The following is a 9,676-nucleotide window of genomic DNA, read 5'->3' as shown; positions in this document are numbered from 1 at the left end:
CAACTATATCCTTTTAGTTCATATAATCTGCATCTAAAATCGTCCTTTTATGTTTCATAAATACTACTATGTTCTATAAATATTTTATAAATATACACACTTTAACATCTGGAAAACAGTACATTCAATTGCTGGTGCTAAAGAATGAGAAGAAGGATGAATCAGTTAAATTCTTACATTTAAACCATAATTAGAAATTTCTCACTATGATATTTGATTTATATTTAAAACTAATCAATTTATATTGATTTTGATATTTTTGCATGATGAATAATCCCTTTTATATCATTTCATAAGTTGCGTTAATTCGAACCGATTTAGTTGGACACGCGCATATAAACGCATTCTTAAACTTTCAAGAGTACACGTTAAATAGTAACTAAACTGTGTATAAACGATTATGATTCAAAAATGCCATACTGAAACAAGATTATTCGTTACTTTATGTTGTGCTGTGTGAACACTGTACATGTCTATGTTATATCAACTAATTTAGACTTTATGCTCAACTATATAAACTGTTCTGTTTTGATCAGCATTAGCTTCCTGTTCTACACAAAGTGTATATTAATTGGTTCTTACAATATCAGTAATTAATAACACAGACAACTTTTTTTCTGATTACCAAAAATAATAATCCTAATAAAAATAAAAAAAATGGAAAAAAAGTGATAAAAAAATAAATAATTTAATAAATAGTTTATTTTTTATTCAAATATATGTTTGATATATTTTGTGTAGTTTAATTCTCAATTTTAAATTTGTAATCAAAGTAAATGGCAACCCTTTTTGTTTCTTGCAAACTGATGACAGTCGGCCATCTTGACAAAGAAAGATTTGAGATGAGTGAATGATGTCATCAGCGCTTGTTGGGGAAATTAAAAAGGAAACTTCTCGTATAGATAGTTTTAAGTTTGTGAAATTTCTTGTGCATCTCACTATTATAAAAGCTACTGAGTAGTCATTATTTCGATATAAATTTCAATACATTTTTCTATGGATTAGTCTTGTTTATCTCTAACAGTTTCATGCACGTCCCCAAGCTTATTTTAAGTAATTTTCTTTAATGAAAACTCTATACTTATTCAAAGTAGGAAAAAAACTAACTTATTATACCTTGCTCTGAAAAGAAATTGAATGAGTCTAACTTTAAACTCATATTCCCTTCCCTTTTCCTGTTTCTAGTGAGTAAACATTTTACTAAATGATTGATCTGCATTTAATGTTTTCATTTTATTTCATTACGAGTACATTTTCCTCGCTGTACGAGTTTTGTCGTTAACATTTTCGTAATTTGTCATTTGTAGCAATTTATTTAGGATTTCGTTTTCGGTTGCTCAATATTGTAATTTTGCTTGGGGTCACAAGCATATGCAGCAAATTAAACCATAACCTTCAACCATCAACCATCAACCAAATACAGTTTAGGGACCAACTCCAGCCGAACAATTGAAGCTGAAGGCAGCTGGACACAGAATTGATTTGCAAATTTATTTAATTTTTTCCACAATTCGATGAGGCTGATTGGCGCCATTTTGTCTTGCTTCTTGAGCAGCTCTCCATATTCTATTGGAATTTAACCATAAAACCCGCTATAAAGGCATGTATTTGATGTGTCGGAGCAGCATCGATACTCACATCTATTATATGTAAATGGTGAATGTGAATTTGAATGTGTATGAGATTGTGTTACGGTTGGTAAGTTCACTTCGCCTATAATAGACAATGTGTGTAATTTGTTTGTGGGTCATTTGCACAATTTTTTCTAGTCTGCGCTTAATGCTCTATGCCTTACGCCTTACGCCTTACGCCTTGTGCTTTGGGCTTTCTGCTTTGGGCTTTATTCTCGTGAATGCTGAGTATGTGTTGTAAGCATGTCGGTATTTTTCCCCATGATTTGTGCTATATCTGATTTTTGACACTTGTTCAAACATTTTTGTCATACTCATTTCTGTCTGCTTATCAAATGCGTTTGTTGCGGTTAAATCACTTAGAAATGCGCATAAATTTTCGGGAGGGGACAAAAAAACTACATAATACATATTTATAGAAATTCACATTTATATGCCAATGTTGCAGTTTGTGTTAGTTACTTCCGCCTGCTGCCTTCACATGTGACTTATCTGGTTATAAGGTCACATGCCTTTGATATGTTTTTTCATGTTTTTGTATAGCGATTATGCACTGCATTCGTAGTTTTATTATTTTTCTGACAGATTTTAGTTCAACTTCAACCATTCATCCATTCATCCAACAAAAACATTTGCAGGCATTTAAAGTGTGATTATCTATTCTCAGTGTTTTTATTAAATTTATGCAATTTTTTGTATAAATTTTAGGCTGACAGTACTCGTATGTGCAGTACCTTTGCGGTGTGTGGTTTTCCAAATGTTTTTGTTTACAATGACAAAATATTATTACTTCTCATGACCTCCACAGAAAGAAAAAAAATTTTAATTTATAGTTTAATAATATAAAAAATGATTTTTTCATGTATTTATTAGATTTGGTCTTGTTACAAATATTTTATTTGATATTATTGAATATATTTAAAAATTTTTAAAAACAAAATTTTCAAAATAGAAATCAATGTCTATAGGTAAATAAAAGTAATTAGTATTTTAAAATTGATAAATTTTAACAGCCAACATCCCAAGCTACTTTGGCTATGTGAATAAAACGACATCTTAATTTGAAATAAGATACATCAAGGTTTTAAAATATAAAATATATCTGATACACTCAGAAATTAAATCTCTTTTTACATTTGAATTATAGTATTTAATGGCCAGTTATAAAAAAACAAATGTATAAGTTACAAAAATAAGTTTTTTTTTGTTTGTTGGTTCACAATGCCAACAATATTTTATTATAGCCTAAGCTGTGAGCGTGACTTGTGAATTTTATATTTTCCTATCTGCCTAAGGGCTATATTATAGTCCTATATTATATTATATTATACTATATTATAGCCCTTAGGCAGATAGGAAAATATAAAATTCACAACTCACGCTCGCAGCTTTAGAATAACTAAAGAAGTGATAAGTAGAAGAGTTATTTTTTTCAAAAAAGCTATGTTCAATGAGGACAAAAAAAGAAAATTTGGCAATGCTATCTTGGCTAAAAAGTTAAGCCAACTAACACATTAGCTACCATATTAGCTAAGTTGTAATTCATTCAACCAACAGAAAGACGTCTAACTGTGATAGCTGCTGAATTGAGCATACTAATAGTTTAACATAAAATATTTAGTATTAACGCAATACTAAAAAGTTGTCATTTATATCAATGATGACAGGTTTCTGTAGTCAGACTACTTATTGGTTTCTTAAGTGGATACGCTTCTGTTAACAACCACTTTTCTAAAATAAGTTAAAATAAGAACATTCGCTTAATTTATCTGCTCGTTGACATTTATAGTAAGAAAATAAAAGCAGAATCATTATCTGTTCCTCATTTTGAACCCAATGAGGCTTGGAGTATTACAGCAATTGATATATTAGGTTTACACATAGTTTTAATTTGTTCTAATTAACTTAGGATATGTTCCTCAGAGAAAGAACAATGGATTGCAAAGATTATAACATACTATTATTATTTCTAACAGTAAAAAAAACACTCTAGGGATGAAACTCTCAATCTCGCACCAATAATTTTTAAATGTTGACACCAGTATAGAAGTCCACTGATTGAAAAAAATGTTTCATGAGGTTTTGTAAGTGTACAGTGAGTTATTGTGAATTATAGTTATCATTAATGTTTAGCAACTCTACTTCAAAACAAGTATATTGCAATATAAAACGTTCTTTTATCAAAGTGCATTTCTGATTGTCATTTAATTTTTCGGCTGCGAACATCGCAGAACCATTAAAAGTATAATTGCAATAACAACTCATAAAAAGCACTGGGTAACCGATAGTGGCTAAGTCTGGCATGGTAACATAACGTACTACATTGTTTCTAATATACGGAAAAAAATGGTATTCTGCTTTTGTTTTTCAAATTATTCATTATGGATATTTTTTACACAGAAATAAGAAATGAAATAAATGCAAAATGACCTAGAAATGTAGCCAATGGTGAAAATGTTGTTAATTATTATTCAATTTATATGATATATTAATAAATAAAAGTAAGTTTTTCAATTTCAAAAGAGTATAAATCTACAGAATTACCGATCACCAAAATTTTCTCCAATTTCGAAATCTTAGTTAGTGCTACGATTATAAGATATTAATCTTTATTACTTTATGAACAAGATATTAATGATAATATATTATTAAGTAAAGTTCTATATTATTAGTTAACTTTAAAATTAATTTTAATTTAACTTACAAATAAAAAAATTAATAAAATATTTTATTGAATATTATTAATTCAATTATGGATTCATAGAATATATAATAATATATTGGCCAAAATATAATAAATCGGAATAAGTTTCTCCTCATCTGTACCAGCCATCTTAAACTAACAAATCCTTATCTATCATTGAACATGTTTCCATATTGTAAAACTTTAATCAAGTGGCCGCTGGATGTATTTCTTAACATATATATATATGTTTAAACTAATATACTTTTTTAATACATTATTTCCAAGTTAATTCTTGTTCCATAAACTTAAAATGTTACATTTTTCATAATTCGTCAAAGTAATAAGATAATAAATAAGAATTAATAAGATAAGACATAGACTTTTTTTTGTCACTTTACTCTCACTCCATTATCTTTTATTGCCTTTTTAGATTTTAATCCCATATTTGTTAACCTCTTTTTTTAAATAAACGTATCCATTTTACTATTATACCTTAAACTAATATAGATTTATATCTCTATCAGTAGAGTCTACCACTAGTTAAATTTTCTAAAAATATAACTTAACTATAATACTCGTTTTTCTGAATTCCCACACTAATCGTGACCCAGTTTTGTTTACTATAAAATTATCATAAAATTCCTATAGTATTTAGATAAAAATACGCTCGTGATTTGTCTACGTTTTATCGGTCTAAACTTAATTATGCCCCACGTAAGCTGACTAAAAGTGATTAATCATGGCAGCTTACAGATAATATGTTTAAAAATTATAGTTTTTACTACAAATTGTATATTTCATATATACGCATTCAAACAATGTCTACGCACTTTGTACTATTAAAAGAATTGATATAAATAATTGATATCATTTTATTTTTGCGAACAAATTATCTAATTATAATTAAGGAAAGTTCAAACAAAAAAATTTTAATTATTAAAATTAAAAAAAAAACCTTGTGTGATAACATTGTTTCAAATCTAACTAAATTATATAGTAAATTGATAATTAGGAATTGGGAATTGGAGAAGCTAATTTTCGCGTAAAGATTAGAAAATTTATTTGTGGATTGTTTTTTATCTAATTCGAAACAAAAGTAAAAATAATTTATTAATTAATTTGTATAGTACCAAATAGAAAATATTTTTTGTTGACCATTAAGAAAGACAAATAAAAATTTATAAAAAATCATTTATAAAAAAATTAAATGGTTTTTGAAATTATTTTTAACTAATTATTAAGAATTAGATTAAAATAATTGAAAATTATATTAAATTCAATTTTAAACTAAATTAAAAGTAAATTAATTGGTTACTAAGAAAATCTTTTGTTACTGTTATGAGAGATATTTTGTAGATAATTATAGATGGAATACTGACTTTTTGTAACGGAACTGTTTTATTGTAAAAATAAATTCAGCAATCTAGAAATTCTACTAGGATATTCATAAGGATATGATAATATGGTGAAAAAATTACTATGTGTTAAAACTGTAATGTGAGTACTTTCAATTCGCCAAGTGATTCAAATGCTACATTTAAATTATAATGCTAGGTTGAAGGGCTTTAAGCATCTTTTATATAGAGAACACTTTCTATATTTTAATTTAATATTCATTTACTTGAATAATATATTGTAAATAGTAATATATTAAAAACATCAAAAAACAAACAAACCTATTATTTTTCTATCTTTCTTTCCATCACTCTTGTTTTAAATTAACATTCAGTCGATTGAATGACAGTAAGGTGAGTCTCTTTTATATGAAAAATAGTAACAGTGTCCACCACTTGGTAAAAATACCAGTCTTTGCTGGCGTTATTTTTACTAGGAATTTTATCAAACCTTAAATAAATGTAAAATATTGAAATTCTGTTAGGCATAGAAATTCTTTTTCAAATATTTCTCAGTTTAGGTTGAGAAAGCATTTCATTAAGACAGGTACCCAACATGTATTTTTTGTTTGATATTAAATTAATCATATTCGTACCCAACATGTATTTTTTGTTTGATATTAAATTAATCATATTAGATTACTTATCAGTGTAGTAAACGACTTTAAAATTTGTCTTATTTCTAAGCTCTTCATAAAAATTTATAGCTCTATACACTAAAAAAAAATTTGAAAGCAAATACTATGAGACACCCATTCTATAATATTAGAATGCTTTTATCTGAATTTGTTATACTTCTAAATTGAAATTGAACGTTTAAATAGCTCTCAGTCAGTTTTTATCTTATGCGATATGTTCACTATAGTCGAATGAAGTGTTTTCATACAAACTTTAACTAGTTAATTTTTAAACAGTTTTTGACTACATAATAATCAATATAATTTATAATGAAAAGAAAGCGAAGTAATACCTATAATCGTAATACTGTTACAAGTTCTAAAAAGTTCCTATTAATTTTTTACAAGAACACTAATTGCGTTTATTTGAAAATATTTTTATGTTCATATAAAATATATTAAAAGAATCATAAACAAATACTCCTACCATAAAGTTAATTCAATATAGTTAATTTAATTCATTTGTTATCAAATAAACTCCCACTCTTCAGGCATGCTTACAGTTAGTACTAGAAACTGCTTAAATATGTACGTTCAAAATAAAAAACAAACAAAGAAGTCATCTAAAAACGCTCAAAACGAGGAAAAAAAAATTAAAAGCCAAAGTGTCAGTTAACAAGTGCTATAAGCACTAAAACTTTAACCATCGTAAATATCTTTAAAAATTCGAGTTTCAACTTTAAAAATGAACCTATATGTATATATATTTTTGATTACTTCACTAGAAAAGTTCGCTTTGAGCATGTTCTTCTGATGTATTGGGTCTAAGTACTCAATAATATGTGTATAATATATGGATAATGTTGAAATAATACTAGGTTGCGCCATCAGAACAAACTGCAGTGAGGTTACATTAAATAAACTAATTCCTTAAATTAATTAAAGGATTTTCAAATAATTCTTAAATTTATTTTTAAATTAAATTTAATTTATTTAACTTGCAACTTAAAGTCAGATATGACAGTGGCTATTTAACTTTGTAGAAACTATTGGATTTGATACAGAAGTTCGAAATGTAGTGAACTACAAGAAAAAAAAATTTCTTATTATATTCTTTCAATTAATTGAATTTTTGTACCCATCAGTGGTCTTGAAACTATTTCTTATATTTAATTACTCGTAAATAATTTTTTGAAATTGCACATACCAAGGGTTGAACTCGTGCCCTGCCAAATTTCAAGCTCAGAGTCAGTTTATTAGTCAACTGACCCAAAGCCGAAATTATTTACGAACAATTAAATGTAAGAAATAATTCCAGGAGCACTAATTAAAACAACATAAAAATAATTTCATTATCATATTTCAGTAATCTTCAAACTAAATCATTCTATTCAGAATATAATTATATATATATGAAGTAGTTTTATTAACATATGAGATAATTTTTATATTCAAATTAAAGTTTTATTTTCTATAAAAATGCATTTCAAAATTAATTTAAAAAAATTAAACTGCATTGTTATAAAAGTATTGCACAGTATTATTTCAATGTAAATTATATTTAAATAAACTATTTTTAAGAATTAAATACCACAATTTTGATAAAATACGGGTGGGCAGTAACTTTAATCGAATCAATACATTTGAATTAGTTTAAAAAATAAATTTTGTATATTTTACATAATTTTATTACAATTCTTACTATTTAAGAGTGTTATTAGTGCGCAAACTAACTTTATTAAATTATTTAAAAAATAATTTAATGTAAAAAGATTTTAAACAAAAAACTTTGCAGTATGATGTGTGCATTGGGAATTATAAACAAATGAATCCATTAATATTTTCGACTAATAGAAATGTAAGTTAACGGGTTGTTATATCAATACATAGAAGTTCGAATGTTGCAATCTCCATTATTATGAATTTATAATTCTCACTTAATTTGAATCGATGAAGCATTATATTTTCAATTATAACTGTTCCATAATTTGTAAACAATTTAGTATATGATGTGACGTTGCACGTATTAGTAATTTTTACAGTTTTGAGTGTTTTATGAAAAAATTAAAGCTATAATTTTTATTTTATTTTTAATATGATAGTTTAGTTTATAAAAACAATACAACCGTGTAGATATTTGCTTTGCTGCTGGGTCTTCAGCTATGTGTTATTACAAATTTGTTATAAATGCTTTTAATTATATAGTTGTATAGGATGATTATATATTATAATACTATAATACATATGTTAACAATTACTTTAAAAAACTAAAAACTAAGTGTTTTGTGCTATCGTTAGCATTGTTTTGTTGGATCAGATGTCTTAATTTTTCATTAGATGTTTAGATTTTATGTTAAACTAATTAACTAATTTCAGAAACTATGATTTTTTTTATGTTTGTAATATTTATGTTCATGAAGCTGACTGTGGGTTTAATACTTCCGAAAACTTTTGTTCTATAACTGCTTAATGCTGGACATGTGTAAAGTAAGTGGTCTGTGCTAATATTAATGTTATAAAGCTATAAAATTTATAATTCTAAAATTTGATTGCAGAGATGTGTCTATCTGTGTATATCAGTTGTTTAAATAATAAGTGCATATGGTGTAGCTTTATTGTTTCTGAGAAGATTGGGGTTTCTTATAATAAACTCACATTTAGTGAGATATGTGGTAAACTTTTGATGGATAGCATTAATCATTCGATTAAACAAATGAAGTTTCCCCAGAGACAACAAAATAGAATATATAATAATTCAATTGTTCCATATTAAATATTCTTCAATTATTTGCAATATTCTTTTAATTAATTGCTATGAAATTTTTGCAATGATGTTATTTGTTAATAAATAATATATAAAATAAAATATATATAATAAAAATATATATAAATTTGGCTACAAAATTTGATGTGAGTTTTCACAACGAAAAGTGGAGTAATTTAAGCAATAGTTTAGACTATGAGTTAATGTCCAAGTAGCATAATGATGAAAAGATGGTGACATTAATGTAAAAATATATATGACTATAATATATATCATCTGAATTATTTAAACCTGTGGGAAAATTTTAGGTTCTTTGTGATTTTGTTATTAACATGAGTCATATCCAATAATTTGTAAGAAAACTAATACTAAAACTGATCATCAAAGGTTTGTTATAGACAGAAGATCAGACTATATAGGTCTGATAGTCTGTTTCATAGTTTTAATTTACCATAGATAATACCTTAATTAACCTCATATGTATTCTTATAACAATAGATATTATTAAACCTAATGAAATTATTTTACTAATAGGTATAATAATACATTATATATAGTTATATTAACACATTTTACTTATTTCT

The sequence above is a fragment of the Teleopsis dalmanni genome, chromosome 2, assembly GCF_002237135.1.
Source record: "Teleopsis dalmanni isolate 2A chromosome 2, ASM223713v2, whole genome shotgun sequence".
Classification (NCBI taxonomy): Eukaryota; Metazoa; Arthropoda; class Insecta; order Diptera; family Diopsidae; genus Teleopsis; species Teleopsis dalmanni.
Note: the sequence above shows the minus strand (reverse complement) of the source record.